General features: G+C 45.1%; 14 non-coding genes and 3 pseudogenes across 14 annotated transcripts; 5 read left to right on the plus strand and 12 right to left on the minus strand.

Moving 5' to 3' along the window:
- Positions 1-329: 329 nt before the first annotated feature.
- On the minus strand, positions 330-471 carry LOC135027465 (U1 spliceosomal RNA; annotated as a pseudogene).
- A 152-nt stretch (positions 472-623) lies between these two features.
- Positions 624-787, minus strand: LOC135027299 (U1 spliceosomal RNA). The gene has a single exon (XR_010223786.1). It is a non-coding gene; the product is annotated as a U1 spliceosomal RNA (small nuclear RNA).
- Positions 788-1,475: 688 nt separating this feature from the next.
- LOC135027530 (U1 spliceosomal RNA) lies at positions 1,476-1,617 on the minus strand (annotated as a pseudogene).
- A 152-nt stretch (positions 1,618-1,769) lies between these two features.
- Positions 1,770-1,933, minus strand: LOC135027621 (U1 spliceosomal RNA). The gene has a single exon (XR_010224037.1). It is a non-coding gene; the product is annotated as a U1 spliceosomal RNA (small nuclear RNA).
- Positions 1,934-2,625: 692 nt separating this feature from the next.
- Positions 2,626-2,767, minus strand: LOC135027466 (U1 spliceosomal RNA; annotated as a pseudogene).
- Positions 2,768-2,919: 152 nt separating this feature from the next.
- On the minus strand, positions 2,920-3,083 carry LOC135027636 (U1 spliceosomal RNA). The gene has a single exon (XR_010224051.1). It is a non-coding gene; the product is annotated as a U1 spliceosomal RNA (small nuclear RNA).
- Positions 3,084-3,698: 615 nt separating this feature from the next.
- On the minus strand, positions 3,699-3,861 carry LOC135027433 (U1 spliceosomal RNA). The gene has a single exon (XR_010223911.1). It is a non-coding gene; the product is annotated as a U1 spliceosomal RNA (small nuclear RNA).
- Positions 3,862-4,013: 152 nt separating this feature from the next.
- LOC135027387 (U1 spliceosomal RNA) lies at positions 4,014-4,177 on the minus strand. Its single transcript, XR_010223870.1, has one exon. It is a non-coding gene; the product is annotated as a U1 spliceosomal RNA (small nuclear RNA).
- Positions 4,178-4,848: 671 nt separating this feature from the next.
- LOC135027507 (U1 spliceosomal RNA) lies at positions 4,849-5,011 on the minus strand. The gene has a single exon (XR_010223953.1). It is a non-coding gene; the product is annotated as a U1 spliceosomal RNA (small nuclear RNA).
- A 152-nt stretch (positions 5,012-5,163) lies between these two features.
- Positions 5,164-5,327, minus strand: LOC135027285 (U1 spliceosomal RNA). The gene has a single exon (XR_010223773.1). It is a non-coding gene; the product is annotated as a U1 spliceosomal RNA (small nuclear RNA).
- Positions 5,328-5,998: 671 nt separating this feature from the next.
- Positions 5,999-6,161, minus strand: LOC135027518 (U1 spliceosomal RNA). The gene has a single exon (XR_010223963.1). It is a non-coding gene; the product is annotated as a U1 spliceosomal RNA (small nuclear RNA).
- Positions 6,162-6,313: 152 nt separating this feature from the next.
- LOC135027632 (U1 spliceosomal RNA) lies at positions 6,314-6,476 on the minus strand. Its single transcript, XR_010224047.1, has one exon. It is a non-coding gene; the product is annotated as a U1 spliceosomal RNA (small nuclear RNA).
- Positions 6,477-6,620: 144 nt separating this feature from the next.
- Positions 6,621-6,736, plus strand: LOC135027579 (U5 spliceosomal RNA). Its single transcript, XR_010223997.1, has one exon. It is a non-coding gene; the product is annotated as a U5 spliceosomal RNA (small nuclear RNA).
- Positions 6,737-7,006: 270 nt separating this feature from the next.
- On the plus strand, positions 7,007-7,122 carry LOC135027572 (U5 spliceosomal RNA). Its single transcript, XR_010223990.1, has one exon. It is a non-coding gene; the product is annotated as a U5 spliceosomal RNA (small nuclear RNA).
- A 286-nt stretch (positions 7,123-7,408) lies between these two features.
- Positions 7,409-7,524, plus strand: LOC135027594 (U5 spliceosomal RNA). Its single transcript, XR_010224011.1, has one exon. It is a non-coding gene; the product is annotated as a U5 spliceosomal RNA (small nuclear RNA).
- A 274-nt stretch (positions 7,525-7,798) lies between these two features.
- Positions 7,799-7,914, plus strand: LOC135027602 (U5 spliceosomal RNA). The gene has a single exon (XR_010224018.1). It is a non-coding gene; the product is annotated as a U5 spliceosomal RNA (small nuclear RNA).
- A 275-nt stretch (positions 7,915-8,189) lies between these two features.
- LOC135027607 (U5 spliceosomal RNA) lies at positions 8,190-8,305 on the plus strand. Its single transcript, XR_010224023.1, has one exon. It is a non-coding gene; the product is annotated as a U5 spliceosomal RNA (small nuclear RNA).
- Positions 8,306-16,830: the final 8,525 nt, after the last annotated feature.

A 16,830-nucleotide genomic window follows, 5' to 3' on the forward strand; every position in this document is an offset into this window, starting at 1 on the left:
TCGCATTAAACACCTCCATTCTCCTTCGGTGTGGGGCTCATGTTGGCTATGCCCCAGCCCCTGAAGTATTCAAGCTGATTTCTTGCAGCAGCTGGGCACTGTAACAGCTCCAGAGCTGCTCTGTAAGGCAAGTAAAAGGGTGTGGGCCCTGCAGCACTACCTGTAGTTCGCATTGTGCGTTGGAAGGCACAAAGTAAGCAGACGGGAGAAGTCAGGATAGTGCGCAAGGGCATAGAAGGGAGCGGCTCAAGAAAAGAGAAGTGGAAACAGGCAGCAAACTAGGCTGGAGAGAGACCTGAGACAAAGAGATCTAAATTATACGAGAGCCGACCAGGGGAAACACAAATTATGCAGTCAAGTGTCCCACATTTGGGGAAATCGCAGGAGCAGCACACCCAGAGTGCAATGGGTGAGCCTTGCCCTGGGAGAAGCACCTTCATGATCATAGTATCTCACCTGGCAGGTAAGTAGGAGTTGGGCTAGAGCTGGGGAGGGTTGCTGCTCGGGTACCCCCCTGTCAAGTGAAGGAGATCCAACTGAGGCAGCACAAGGGAACTCTCGAAAGAAGAACAAGGCTAGAGGAAAATCTGAGACAAAGAAATCTGATTTTTACCAGAGCTGACTAGAGGAAAGCACAAACACAGTCCCCCACTACCACAAATAATGCAGTCGAGTTTCCCACATTTGGGGAAATCACAGGGGTCAGCATACCCAAAATGCAATGAATGAACCTCACCCTCGGAGAACAATCTTCATGATAATGGTATCTCCTATGCAAAATAAGTATGATTTGGGATAGGGCTGGGGAGGGCCGCTGCTCAGGCACATCTCTGTCAAGTAAAGGAGATTCAACTGAGGCAGCACAAGGGAACTCTCATCTGGGGACAACAACTGCAAGGAGAACACATATTTTCAGATGAAAATGGGAGAGCAGAAGGCTGCCTAATACTGAAGCACCCCCAAACAACAAACCAAATGCAACAACTAGTACAAGCATTTCTGGGAAATGGTCTGCAGAAGACGGATTTGCATACGGTGATGTTATCCAAGCAGTGGGCCAAAGTTGGCTGGAACCCTCATCTGCATATGAAAAGGGGTATGCAGGGCATGGCGGCCTTTTGCGGTGCTTGGATGACCCTTAGTTTGCATTAAACACCTCCACCCTCCGTCGGTGTGGGGCTCATGTTGGCTATGCCCCAGCCCCTGAAGCATTCAAGCTGATTTCTTGCAGCAGCTGGGCACTGTAACAGCTCCAGAGCTGCTCTGTAAGGCAAGTAAAAGGGTGTGGGCCCTGCAGCACTACCTGTAGTTTGCATTGTGCATTGGAAGGCACAAAGTAAGCAGACAGGAGGAGATGTCAGGATAGTCCACAAGGGTATAGAAGGGAGGGGCTTAAGAAAAAAGAAGTGGAAACAGACAGCAAACTAGGCTGGAGAGAGACCTGAGACAAAGAGATCTGAATTATATGAGAGCCGACCAGGGGAAACACAAATTATGCAGTCAAGTTTCCCACATTTGGGGAAATCGCAGGGGCAGCACACCCAGAGTGCATTGGGTGAGCCTTGCCCTGGGAGAAGCACCTACATGATCATAGTATCTCACCTGGCAGGTAAGTAGGAGTTGGGCTAGAGCTGGGGAGGGTCGCTGCTCGGGCACCCCCCTGTCAAGTGAAGGAGATCCAACTGAGGCAGCACAAGGGAACTCTCGAAAGAAGAACAAGGCTAGAGGAAGATCTGAGACAAAGAAATCTGACTTTTACCAGAGCTGACCAGAGGAAAGCACAAACACAGTCCCCCACTACCACAAATAATGCAGTTGAGTTTCCCACATTTGGGGAAATCACAGGGGTCAGCATACCCAGAATGCAATGAATGAACCTAACCCTGGGAGAACAATCTTCATGACCATGGTATCTCCTATGCAAAATAAGTATGATTTGGGATAGGGCTGGGGAGGGCCGCTGCTCAGGCACATCTCTGTCAAGTAAAGGAGATTCAACTGAGGCAGCACAAGGGAACTCTCATCTGGGGACAACAACTGCAGGGAGAACACATATTTTCAGATGAACATGGGAGGGCAGAAGGCTGCCTAATACTGAAGCACCCCCAAACAACAAACCAAATGCAACAACTAGTAAAAGCATTCCTGGGAGAAGGTCTGCAGAAGACGGATTTGCATACGGTGATGTCATCCAAGCAGTGGGCCAAAGTTGGCTGGAACCCTCATCTGCATATGAAAAGAGAAAAGGGTTATGCAGGGCATGGCGGCCTTTTGCGGCGCTTGGATGACCCCTAGTTCGCATTAAACACCTCCATTCTCCTTCGGTGTGGGGCTCATGTTGGCTATGCCCCAGCCCCTGAAGTATTCAAGCTGATTTCTTGCAGCAGCTGGGCACTGTAACAGCTCCAGAGCTGCTCTGTAAGGCAAGTAAAAGGGTGTGGGCCCTGCAGCACTACCTGTAGTTCGCATTGTGCGTTGGAAGGCACAAAGTAAGCAGACGGGAGAAGTCAGGATAGTGCGCAAGGGCATAGAAGGGAGCGGCTCAAGAAAAGAGAAGTGGAAACAGGCAGCAAACTAGGCTGGAGAGAGACCTGAGACAAAGAGATCTAAATTATACGAGAGCCGACCAGGGGAAACACAAATTATGCAGTCAAGTGTCCCACATTTGGGGAAATCGCAGGAGCAGCACACCCAGAGTGCAATGGGTGAGCCTTGCCCTGGGAGAAGCACCTTCATGATCATAGTATCTCACCTGGCAGGTAAGTAGGAGTTGGGCTAGAGCTGGGGAGGGCTGCTGCTCGGGTACCCCCCTGTCAAGTGAAGGAGATCCAACTGAGGCAGCACAAGGGAACTCTCGAAAGAAGAACAAGGCTAGAGGAAAATCTGAGACAAAGAAATCTGACTTTTACCAGAGCTGACCAGAGGAAAGCACAAACACAGTCCCCCACTACCACAAATAATGCAGTCGAGTTTCCCACATTTGGGGAAATCACAGGGGTCAGCATACCCAAAATGCAATGAATGAACCTCACCCTCGGAGAACAATCTTCATGACCATGGTATCTCCTATGCAAAATAAGTATGATTTGGGATAGGGCTGGGGAGGGCCGCTGCTCAGGCACATCTCTGTCAAGTAAAGGAGATTCAACTGAGGCAGCACAAGGGAACTCCCATCTGGGGACAACAACTGCAGGGAGAACACATATTTTCAGATGAACATGGGAGGGCAGAAGGCTGCCTAATACTGAAGCACCCCCAAACAACAAACCAAATGCAACAACTAGTACAAGCATTCCTGGGGGAAGTTCTGCAGAAGACGGATTTGCATACGGTGATGTCATCCAAGCAGTGGGCCAAAGTTGGCTGGAACCCTCATCTGCATATGAAAAGAGAAAAGGGGTATGCAGGGCATGGCGGCCTTTTGCGGCGCTTGGATGACCCTTAGTTCGCATTAAACACCCCCACCCTCCTTCGGTGTGGGGCTCATGTTGGCTATGCCCCAGCCCCTGAAGCATTCAAGCTGATTTCTTGCAGCAGCTGGGCACTGTAACAGCTCCAGAGCTGCTCTGTACGGCAAGTAAAAGGGTGTGGGCCCTGCAGCACTACCTGTAGTTTGCATTGTGCATTGGATGGCACTTAAGAATAGAGAAGTGGAAACAGACAGCAAACTAGGCTGGAGAGAGACCTGAGACAAAGAGATCTGAATTATACGAGCGCCGACCAGGGGAAACACAAATTATGCAGTCAAGTTTCCCACATTTGGGGAAATCGCAGGAGCAGCACACCCAGAGTGCAATGGGTGAGCCTTGCCCTGGGAGAAGCACCTACGTGATCATAGTATCTCACCTGGCAGGTAAGTAGGAGTTGGGCTAGAGCTGGGGAGGGTCGCTGCTCGGGTACCCCCCTGTCAAGTGAAGGAGATCCAACTGAGGCAGCACAAGGGAATTCTCGAAAGAAGAACAAGGCTAGAGGAAGATCTGAGACAAAGAAATCTGACTTTTACCTGAGCTGACCAGAGGAAAACACAAACACAGTCCCCCACTACCACAAATAATGCTGTCGAGTTTCACACATTTGGGGAAATCACAGGGGTCAGCATACCCAGAATGCAATGAATGAACCTCACACTGGGAGAATAATCTTCATGACCATGGTATCTCCTATGCAAAATAAGTATGATTTGGGATAGGGCTGGGGAGGGCCGCTGCTCAGGCACATCTCTGTCAAGTAAAGGAGATTCAACTGAGGCAGCATAAGGGAACTCTCATCTGGGGACAACAACTGCAGGGAGAACACATATTTTCAGATGAACATGGGAGGGCAGAAGGCTGCCTAATACTGAAGCACCCCCAAACAACAAACCAAATGCAACAACTAGTGCAAGCATTCCTGGGGGAAGGCCTGCAGCAGATGGATTTGCATATGGTGATGTCATCCAAGCAGTGGGTCAAAGTTGGCTTCAACCCTCGTCTGCATATGAAAAGAGAAAAGGGGCGTGCAGGGCATGGCGGCCTTTTGCGGCGCTTGGATGACCCCTAGTTCGCATTAAACACCTCCACCCTCCTTTGGTGTGGGGCTCATGTTGGCTATGCCCCAGCCCCTGAAGCATTCAAGCTGATTTCTTGCAGTAGCTGGGCACTGTAACAGCTCCAGAGCTGCTCTGTACGGCAAGTAAAAGGGTGTGGGCCCTGCAGCACTACCTGTAGTTTGCATTGTGCATTGGAAGGCACAAAGTAAGCAGACGGGAGAAGTAAGGATAGTGCGCAAGGCCATAGAATGGAGCGGCTTAAGAAAAGAGAAGTGGAAACAGACAGCAAACTAGGCTGGAGAGAGACCTGAGACAAAGAGATCTGAATTATACGAGAGCCGACCAGGGGAAACACAAATTATGCAGTCAAGTTTCCCACATTTGGGGAAATCGCAGGGGCAGCACATCCAGAGTGCAATGGGTGAGCCTTGCCCTGGGAGAAGCACCTTCATGATTATAGTATCTCACCTGGCAGGTAAGTAGAAGTTGGGCTAGAGCTGGGGAGGGTCGCTGCTCGGGCACCCCCCTGTCAAGTGAAGGAGATCCAACTGAGGCAGCACAAGGGAACTCTCGAATGAAGAACAAGGCTAGAGGAAGAACTGAAACAAAGAAATCTGACTTTTACCAGAGCTGACCAGAGGAAAGCACAAACACAGTCCCCCACTACCACAAATAATGCAGTTGAGTTTCCCACATTTGGGGAAATCACAGGGGTCAGCATACCCAGAATGCAATGAATGAACCTCACCCTGGGAGAACAATCTTCAAGACCATGGTCTCTCCTATGCAAAATAAGTATGATTTGGGATAGGGCTGGGGAGGGCCGCTGCTCAGGCACATCTCTGTCAAGTAAAGGAGATTCAACTGAGGCAGCACAAGGGAACTCTCATCTGGGGACAACAACTGCAGGGAGAACACATATTTTCAGATGAACATGGGAGGGCAGAAGGCTGCCTAATACTGAAGCACCCCCAAACAACAAACCAAATGCAACAACTAGTGCAAGCATTCCTGGGGGAAGGCCTGCAGCAGATGGATTTGCATATGGTGATGCCATCCAAGCAGTGGGTCAAAGTTGGCTTCAACCCTCGTCTGCATATGAAAAGAGAAAAGGGGCGTGCAGGGCATGGCGGCCTTTTGCGGCGCTTGGATGACCCCTAGTTCGCATTACACACCTCCACCCTCCTTCGGTGTGGGGCTCATGTTGGCTATGCCCCAGCCCCTGAAGCATTCAAGCTGATTTCTTGCAGCAGCTGGGCACTGTAACTGCTCCAGAGCTGCTCTGTAAGGCAAGTAAAAGGGTGTGGGCCCTGCAGCACTACCTGTAGTTTGCATTGTGCGTTGGAAGGCACGAAGTAAGCAGACGGGAGAAGTCAGGATAGTGCGCAAGGGCATAGAAGGGAGCGGCTCAAGAAAAGAGAAGTGGAAACAGACAGCAAACTAGGCTGGAGAGAGACCTGAGACAAAGAGATCTGAATTATACGAGAGCCGACCAAGGGAAACACAAATTATGCAGTCAAGTTTCCCACATTTGGGGAAATCACAGGGGCAGCACAACCAGAGTGCAATGGGTGAGCCTTGCCCTGGGAGAAGCACCTTCATGATCATAGTATCTCACCTGGCAGGTAAGTAGGAGTTGGGCTAGAGCTGGGGAGGGTCGCTGCTCGAGCACCCCCCTGTCAAGTGAAAGAGATCCAACTGAGGCAGCACAAGGGAACTCTCGAAAGAAGAACAAGGCTAGAGGAAGATCTGAGATAAAGAAATCTGATTTTTACCAGAGCTGACCAGAGGAAAGCACAAACACAGTCCCCCACTACCACAAATAATGCAGTCGAGTTTCCCACATTTGGGGAAATCACAGGGGCAGCACAACCAGAGTGCAATGGGTGAGCCTTGCCCTGGGAGAAGCACCTTCATGATCATAGTATCTCACCTGGCAGGTAAGTAGGAGTTGGGCTAGAGCTGGGGAGGGTCGCTGCTCGAGCATCCCCCTGTCAAGTAAAGGAGATTCAACTGAGGCAGCACAAGGGAACTCTCATCTGGGGACAACAACTGCAGGGAGAACACATATTTTCAGATAAAAATCTTGGTCATGCTCTGGTTTCTCTTCAGAACGAACAAATCTTTCGCCTTTTACTAAAGATTTCCGTGGAGAGGAGCAAAACCGAGTTTTATCTCAATTTTTGCATGCCCCATCTTTTTGGGGTTTCTTTTATCGGTTTAAAGATAGAATGAGTGTGCTTTAATGTAAGCTCATTTGCATAGAAATTACAGTAAATGTTTGTTTCTTTTCAAACAGAACTTTCTTGACCATGCTACTTGCTTGAAAGATCTGGGAGCACATGGAATACAGTACAAACCATGCTTATAGCAAGGAGAAGACAGGTGAGAAATCTGCTTTCTTTCAAATTGGGCGCTCACTTTGATCTGAATGAGGACTGCTGGCATGGCACTCAGGCGACAGGTGGAATCTTGGTCATGCTCTGGTTTCTCTTCAGAACGAACAAATCTTTCGCCTTTTACTAAAGATTTCCGTGGAGAGGAGCAAAACTGAGTTTTATCTCAATTTTTGCATGCCCCATATTATTGGGGTTTCTTTTATCGGATTAAAGACAGAACGAGTGTGCTTTCTTGTTAGCTTTAATGTAAGTTTATTTGCATAACAATGACAATAAATGTCTGTTTCTTTTCAAGCAGAACTTTCTTGACCATACTAATTGCTTGAAAGATCTGGGAGCACATGGAAAAGAGTACAAACCATGCTTATAGCAAGGGGAAGCCTGGTGAGAAATCTGCTTTCTTTCTTTCAAATTGGGTGCTCACTTTGAGCTGAATGAGGACTGCTGGCATGGCACTCAGGCGACAGGTGGAATCTTGGTCATGCTCTGGTTTCTCTTCAGAATGAACAAATCTTTCGCCTTTTACTAAAGATTTCCGTGGAGAGGAGCAAAACTGAGTTTTATCTCAATTTTTGCATGCCCCGTCTTATTGGGGTTTCTTTTATCAGTTTAAAGATAGAACGAGTGTGCTTTAATGTAAGCTCATTTGCGTAGAAATGACAGTAAATGTTTGTTTCTTTTCAAACAGAACTTTCTTGACTATACTAATTGCTTGAAAGATCTGGGAGCACATGGAAAAGAGTACAAACCATGTTTATAGCAAGGGGAAGCCTGGTGAGAAATCTGCTTTCTTTCTTTCAAATTGGGTGCTCACTTTGAGCTGAATGAGGACTGCTGGCATGGCACTCAGGCGACAGGTAGAATCTTGGTCATGCTGTGGTTTCTCTTCAGAACGAACAAATCTTTCGCCTTTTACTAAAGATTTCCGTGGAGAGGAGCAAAACTGAGTTTTATCTCAATTTTTGCATGCCCCATCTTATTGGGGTTTTATTTTATTGGTTTAAAGATAGAACGAGTGTGCTTTAATGTAAGCTCATTTGCATAGAAATGACAGTAAATGTTTGTTTCTTTTCAAACAGAACTTTCTTGACCACACTAATTGTTTGAAAGATCTGGGAGCACATGGAAAAGAGTACAAACCATGTTTATAGCAAGGGGAAGCCTGGTGAGAAATCTGCTTTCTTTCATTCAAATTGGGTGCTCACTTTGAGCTGAATGAGAACTGCTGGCATGGCACTCAGGCGACAGGTGGAATCTTGGTCATGCTCTGGTTTCTCTTCAGAACTAACAAATATTTCGCCTTTTATTAAAGATTTCCGTGGAGAGGAGCAAAACTGAGTTTTATCTCAATTTTTGCATGCCCCATATTATTGGGGTTTCTTTTATCAGTTTAAAGACAGAACGAGTGTGCTTTCTTGTTAGCTTTAATGTAAGTTTATTTGCATAACAATGACAGTAAATGTTTGTTTCTTTTCAAACAGAACTTTCTTGACCATGCTACTTGCTTGAAAGATCTGGGAGCACATGGAAAACAGTACAAACCATGCAGTATCACAAGAGCCTTTATTTGATCTTTCATGAAGATAGAGCAGAATTGAGGACACGTCAACAATTTCTGCCGAAGGTGGTTCATCTTTCCACATGGTGCCTTTGGCCACTGACACCTTCGTTGAGTCAAAGTCTCTGGCTGAGGTCAGAACTTTGAAAATTTATGTCACCAGAACGGTTCAGATTAGGAAAACAGAGGCTCTGTTTGTCCTGTATGCTCCCAACATGATTGGGTGTCCTGCTTCCATGCAGACCATTATGCGCTGGATCTGTGGTAAGATTCAGCATGCTCATTCCACGGCAGGATTGCCGTTACTGAATTAGGTGAAGACCCATTCTACTAGAAAGGTGGGTTCATCCTGGGCAGCTGGTCGGGGAGTCTCGGCATTGCAACTTTGCCGAGCAGCTATTTAGTAAACACTTTTGCTAAGTTTTACAAGTTTGATACCTTGGCTGATGATAACCTCAAGTTGGGTCATTCGGTGCTGCAGAGTCGTACGCACTCTCCCACCCGTTCAAGAGCTTTGGTATAACCCCATGGTTCTTAATGTGACCCCAGCATCCTCTAGGTCGTATGAGAAAATAGGATTTTAATACCTACCGGTAAATCCTTTTCTCTTAGTACGTAGAGGATGCTGGGCACCCGTCCCAGTCCATACTGTGTCTGCAGTTATTACTTGTGGTTATACACATGTTGTGTTACGGTTCTGGTCAGCTTTTTGCTGCAATTGTTCATGCCGTTGGCTTGTGTTCTGTTGAATGCCACGTTCTGCGGCATGCTTAAGGTGTGAGCTGGTAAGATGCTCACCTTAGTTTAACAATAAATCCTTTCCTCGAAATGTCCGTCTCCCTGGGCACAGTTCCTATAACTGGAGTCTGGAGGAGGGGCATAGAGGGAGGAGCCAGTTCACACCCTTTGAAAGTCTTAAAGTGCCCATGTCTCTTGCGGATCCCGTCTATACCCCATGGTTCTTAATGTGACCCCAGCATCCTCTACGGACTAAGAGAAAAGGATGCCCTTGTGTACTATCCTGACTTCTCCTCCCGTCTGCTTACTTTGTGCCTTCCAACGCACAATGCGAACTACAGGTGGTGCTGCAGGGCCCACACCCTTTTACTTGCCTTATAGAGCAGCTCTGGAGCTGTTACAGTGCCCAGCTGCTGCAAGAAATCAGCATGAATGCTTCAGGGGATGGGGCATGGCCAACATGAGCCCCACACCAAAGGAGGGTGGGGGTGTTTAATGCGAACTAGGGGTCATCCAAGCACTGCAAAAGGCCGCCATGCCCTGCATGCCCCTTTTCTCTTTTTATATGCAGATGAGGGTTCCAGCCAACTTTGGCCCACTGCTTGGATGACATCACCGTATGCAAATCCGTCTGCTGCAGACCTTCCCCCAGGAATGCTTGTACTAGTTGTTGGATATGGTTTGATATTTGATGGTGCTTCAGTATTAGGCAGCCTTCCGCCCTCCCATGTTCATCTGAAAAGATGTGGTCTCCCTGCAGTTGTTGTCCCCAGACGAGAGTTCCCTTGTGCTTCCTCAGTTGAATCTCCTTAACTTGACGGGGGAGGGGCTGCCCGAGCTGCCACCCTCCCCAGCCCTATCCCAACTCATACTTATTTTACATATTAGATCTCTTGATCATGAAGATTGTTCTCACAGGGTGAGGTTCATCCATTATATTTTAAAATAGGAAGGTACAAATTACATATTTGAATTGCATCTATGTGCTGGATTCAAATGTCCCCCCCCTTCCTTTCTCAATTGTGCCCGTCAGCAGCTATTCTAAGGTTGCTGCCAATGGGTGTGACACATTAATTTCTTCTGTGGGGTACACTGGACTCCACAAGGATTCACATTGGGGTGTAGAGTAGGATCTTGATCTGAGGCACCAACCGGCTCAAAGCTTTTGACTGTTCCCAAGAAGCTCAGTGCATTCTCCTCTATAACCCCGCTTCCATGAACAGGGAGCTCAGTTTGTAGTTGGTGCCTTCAGTAGCAGGCCAATTAACAGGGGCCTGCCTCAGGCAGCCTATTCTTAGCTATTAATTTTGACAAGAAAAGAAGAACTTGTTTTATGAGAATCTACAAGGGCTGCAGCAGGCTAGGTCTAATATACATCTTTACTGCAGCTTCATCACTCCCAGCGGCGCTATATACTCCCGTGCCCTGGTTGCTGGGTCACTGCAGCGGAGGCTCCGGTTTCATCCTAAGGTCAGTCACACACACACCACCCTTCCGGATCACGAGGCCGCTGATGAAGGGGAGCGAGGTCGTAGGGGGTGGGCCGTGTGCGCACTGCGGTGGACACTGATTACTGGGCAGCCGCTCCACTAGCCACCAGGTACAGTTAAGGAGCACAGGTCTGGGGGGTTTTCTCCTATATTAACCCAATTTTGTACTGCCCGCAGCGCATTGTGATAGGTAATAGGGCCTGATTCAGGTTGGATTGCAATCACAATAAGCGATCCAACTGCAAAAATTGCTAAGAGCATACGCATGTGCCTGCATTTTCTGCGGCACCCCGCAGAGAATGTGATCGCCTCTGCCTGTCAATCGGGGCGGGGAAGGGGGGGAGAGGTGGGTCAGCAACACTCCATTTCCAAGTCAGGGATGGAGCGGTGCGGGGGCAAGGCTTCAAAATGGGGTCTGCAACGGAGGAGACACAGGGGGCGTGGTCACAGCGGCTGTATGACATCACATTCAGCCGCTGTGATCACAAAAATGGTGGCGGCTTCCTGCGCGCACATACAGTCTGCACCAGCAGGAGCCTACACCATTTTTTATGATCACGCTGAACTGCAGTGCGACTGCAATTACAGCATGGTCAAGAAGGGAGGCGTCATGCTGGGTGGCCATGCCCTGTCACTGTGCAGGAGCCAGCACCGCTCACACACTAGTCCCCGGGTGCAGCCCCCAACCCCCGGGACACCCGGAGCAACAAAATGTAGATTCAGGCCACCAGGCCACGCCCCTACCTATGAAACCATGCCTCCTTTTTACCATTGCGCTGCTTATCTGCGCGCACTGCATTACAATCTCCCTCGCCACCTCTCTGGGTGTCACCAGTGATAGTGACACCTCTGCCATGCTTGTAGCAGCTGGTCCTAAGATCTACGCCTCAAACCCTGAGTGTTTGCCCTTGTGACTTGTTGATCATCATAGCGAAGCAGATGCTTACAGAAAACTGCAGGGGCTTAGATTGAAAATAAAAAAATTGATGGGTATAAGGTAGAGAGGAGCGGGTTCGGTTCTCCGAGAACCGAATTCCCCACGAACTCCACGTGGTTTACACTGGTCCGAGGCAGGCTCGGTTGTTCCCGCCTGACTCGGAAAACCTGAACAAGGGAAAATGTCATCATCCCGCTGTCGGATTCTCGCGAGATTCGGATTCCATATAAAGAGCTGCGCGTTGCCGCCATTTTTACTCGTGCATTGAAGAGAGAGCGGAGAGGACGTGGCTATGTTCTCTCAGTGGAAATCTCAATATCAGTGCTCAGTATCAGTGGTTACTTATTGCTGCTCAGTAATACTAGTAGTGTGTCTCTCCTGCTCAGTGTCAGTTCTCAGTAGTATCCTCATCAGTGCTCAGTATCACTGCTCATTGTCTTGTGCTGCATTGTGGTGCTCAGCATACTACAGTACATTACTAATAGTCCAGTGCTGCATCTTGCTGCTCAGTGTCAGTTCTAGTATCCTCATCAGTGCTCACTATCACTGCTCATTGCATTGTGGTGTTCTGTATACTACAATAACATAGTAATATAGTAACATAGTTTTTGAGGTTGAATAGAGGCAAATTGCCCATCGTGTTCAACCTGTTTTAAGTTGTGATGATTCTACATACTTGCTGAATAATGTTTTATGACTAGTTAGCTACTATAACTCATGTTACCCCCGGATTAACCATGTTGATATTTTAAGTATTATAACTTTGGATAGCTTTTTCATTCAGAAATGTATCCATTCCTTTTTTAAATCCAATTACAGAGTCCGCCATTACCACCTTCCCTGGCAGGGAATTCCACATCCTGATTGCCCTAACAGTGAAGAAACCTTTCCTCCATTGCGTTCTGAACTTTCCTCCAGTCGCAGCGAGTGACCACGTGTTCTTTTAATAAATAATTCCTCTGATAACTCTTTGTTATGTATCTTTACATATTTGAAGATATTAATAATATCTCCTCTTAGGCACCTCTTTTCTAGTGTATAAATATTCAGCCTAGTAAGTCTTTCCTTATAGTCCAGTACTTTTAGGCCTTTAATCAATTTAGTCTTCAGGATCTCTTACACTTCCATGAGCAGCAGAGTAGTGCAATGGAAGCATGCTGGGCCCATAACCCAGAGGTCGATTGATCGAAACTATCCTCTGCTATGTGCATTTTTTTTTTTATAATTAAAGTAATCAAAAACTGGGATTGATATTTTGGCTCTTTTATTTTTACTTAAAGTACAATAACTTTTATCATTTTAATTTGTTTTAATAGTATATTGACAGCATTGTTTTCTTTAAAAAATCCACTTAATTTTCTTTACCCTATTACTGAAATGGTAATTGACAAAAACAAACTACATTGTCACCAGAAGAGCAATGCAAAATGTACAAGTGATATATGAAAATCATCTTCCATCTTGAATTTCAATGATGCATTGGGACAACAATTTGTGAGAAACATCTTCACCCATAAAGAAAGATTTTCTTAATTCCTTACCTGTGTGCTGATTAGATATCACCTTGTTTTCACATTAAACAGACTTCCCCGTGAGGAAGCAGCAAGGATGCAGTGACGTTTCCTGGTGTCAACCTGTATTATTTCAGTAGACATTGAAATGAGGATGCATCTTTGATGCCTTTCCAATGAAGCAAGTTTATTTCAGTAATAGGTGAAAAACCATTCCTACAAAGGTGTTAATCAGAGACTTGGCTTTGTGGACACTTTTCAGAGAGCAAATTTGTTAGCATAAACATAAAATCAGAAAATGAAGAGCTGTTTAATCACTCAATTGGACTTTTCTGCCAGCATATTTTTTTTTCTCTGCAACCCACTGCTAAATTGTGCTTCCTAGCTGTTTTTTTTATAAAATCACTTAATCAAATCTAACTCTGATTGCATCAGAGAAGGCCAGGTACCCTACACCATAAGGGGGGTTTTTGAAATTTTGACTTGTCTACTTAAAGATCACCAAAATCTGATTACAAGGTCAATTACATCCCTGGGTGGGATTGAACCACCAACCTTTTGGTTAATAGCCAAACATGCTAACCGATTGCGCCACAGAGACACCTTGCAAAAGTCAATACTGACAAAGGCTAATAATCATTCATCTAGAACGTTTCCTAGAAAAACTTTAAAAAGTCAATAATCTGGAGAATTTTTGTAAGAAACACATTGGTACTTTCCCATGATGAGTGAGTGCTTCAGGATTTCTTGCACTTACATGGGCTATTAACCAAAATGTTGGTGGTTCAATCCCACCCAGGGATGTAATTGACCTTGTCATCAGATTTTGGTGATCTTTAAGTAGACAAGTCAAAATTTCAAACCCCCTCTTATGGTGTAGGGTACCTGGCCTTCTCTGACGTAATCAGAGTTAGATTTAATTAAGTGATTTTATAAAAAACAGCTAGGAAGCACAATTTAGCAGTGGGTTGCAGAGAAAAAAATAACATTTTAAACCTACCGGTAATTTTTTTTTCTCGTAGTCCGTAGAGGATGATGGGGACTCCGTAAGGACCATGGGGGATAGACGGGCTCCGCAGCAGACATGGGCACTTTAAGAAAGACTTTAGATCTGGGTGTGCACTGGCTCCTCCCTCTATGCCCCTCCTCCATACCTCAGTTAGAGAAACTGTGCCCAGAGGAGACGGACAGTACGAGGAAAGGATTTTTGTTAATCCAAGGTCAAGATTCATACCAGCCACACCAATCACACCGTATAACTTGTGATATACTACCCAGTTAACAGTATGAATCAAATCTAACTCTGATTACATCAGAGAAGGCCAGGTACCCTACACCATAGCAGGGGTTTTCGAAATTTTGACTTGTCTACTTAAAGATCAACAAAAACTGATAACAAGTTCAATTACATCCCTGGGTGGGATTGAACCACCAACCTTTTGGTTAATAGCCGTACACACTAACTGATTGCGCCACAGCGAAACTTTGCAAAAGTACATACTGACAAAGGCTAATAAGCATTCATCTAGAACGTTTCCTATAAAAACTTTAAATAGTCAATAATCTGGAGAGTTTTTGTAAGATGTTTCTTCCATCAACCAATGAAGAAACACATTGGTACTTTCCCATGATGAGTGAGTGCTTCAGGATCTCTTGCACTTACATGTGCAGCAGAGTACTGTAATGGAAGCATGCTGGGTCCATAACCCAGAGGTAGGCAGATTGAAACTATCCTCTGCTATATGACTTGTCTACTTAAATATTACCAAAATTTGATCACAAGGTCAATTACGTCCCTGGATGGGATTGAACCACCAACCTTTTGATTAAGAGCTGAACACACTAACCGATTGCGCCACAGAGACACTTTGCAAAAAGTACATACTGACAAAGACTAATAAGCATTCATCTAGAACGTTTCCTAGAAAAACTTTAAAAAGTCAATAACCTGGAGAGTTTTTGTAAGATGTTTCTTCCAGCAACCAATGAAGAAACACATTGGTACTTTCCCATGATGAGTGAGTGCTTCAGGATCTCTTGCACTTACATGTGCAGCAGAGTACTGCAATGGAAGCATGCTGGGCCCATAACCCAGAGGTAGGCAGATTGATACTATCCTTTGCTATATGCATTTTTTTTTGTTCATTAAAGTAATCCAAAACTGGGATTGATATTTTAGCTTTTATTTTTACTTAAAGTACAATAACTTTTACCATTTTAATTTGTTTTAATAGTATATTGACAGTGTTGTTTTCTTTCAAAAATCCAATTAATTTTCTTTACCCGATTATTAAAATGGTAATTGACAAAAACAAACTACATTGTCACCAGAAGAGCAATACAAAATGTACAAGTGATATATTAAAATCATCTTTCCAGCTTGAATTTCAATGATGCATTGGGGCAACGATTTTGTGAGAAACATCTTCACCCTTAAATAAAGATTTTCTTAATTCCTTACCTGTGTGCTAATTAGATATCACCTTGTTTTCACATTAAACAGACTTCCACATGAGAAAGCAGCAAGGATGCAGTGGCGTTAATGTTTCCTGGTGTCAACCTGTATTATTTCAGTAGATATTGAAATGAGGATGCATCTTGCTGCCTTTCCAATGAAGCAAGTTTAATTTAGTAATAGGTGAAAAACCATACCTACAAATATGTTAATCAGATACTTGGCTTTGTGGACACTTTTCAGAGAACAAATTAGTTAGCATAAAAATAAAGCCAGAAAATGAAGAGCTGTTTAATCACTCAATTGGATTTTTCTGCCAGCATATTTCTTTTTCTCTGCAACCCACTGCTAAATTGTGCTTCCTAGCTGTTTTTTTATAAAATCACTGATTCAAATCTAACTCTGATTACATCAGAGTAGGCCAGGTTCCCTACACCATAAGAAGGGGGTTTGAAATTTTGACTTGTCTACTTAAAGATCACCAAAATCTGATAACAAAGTCAATCACATCGCCGGGTGGGATTGAACCACCAACCCTTTGATTAATAACCAAACACACTAACCGATTGCGCCACAGAGACACTTTACAAACATACATACTGACAAAGGCTAATAAGCATTCATCTAGAACGTTTCCTAGAAAAACTTTAAAAAGTCAATAATCTGGAGAGTTTTTGTAAGATGTTTCTTCCATCAACCAACGAAGAAACACATTGGTACTTTCCCATGATGAGTGAGTGCTTCAGGATCTCTTGCACTTACATGTGCAGCAGAGTACTGCAATGGAAACATGCTGGGCCCATAACCCAGAGGTAGGCAGATTGAAACTATCCTCTGCTATATGCATTTTTTTTTGTTAATTAAAGTAATCAAAAACTGGGATTGATATTTTTGCTCTTTTATTTTTACTTAAAGTACAATAACTTTTACCATTTTAATTTGTTTTAATAGTATATTGACAGTATTGTTTTCTTTCAAAAATCCACTTAATTTTCTTTACCCTATTATTAAAATGGTAATTGACAAAAACAAACTACATTGTCACCAGAAGAGCAATACAAAATGTACAAGTGATATATTAAAATCATCTTTCCAGCTTGAATTTCAATGATGCATTGGGGCAACGATTTTGTGAGAAACACCTTCACCCTTAAATAAAGATTTTCTTAATTCCTTACCTGTGTGCTAATTAGATATCACCTTGTTTTCACATT

This window comes from Pseudophryne corroboree, unplaced genomic scaffold (assembly GCF_028390025.1).
Source record: "Pseudophryne corroboree isolate aPseCor3 unplaced genomic scaffold, aPseCor3.hap2 scaffold_464, whole genome shotgun sequence".
Classification (NCBI taxonomy): domain Eukaryota; kingdom Metazoa; phylum Chordata; class Amphibia; order Anura; family Myobatrachidae; genus Pseudophryne; species Pseudophryne corroboree.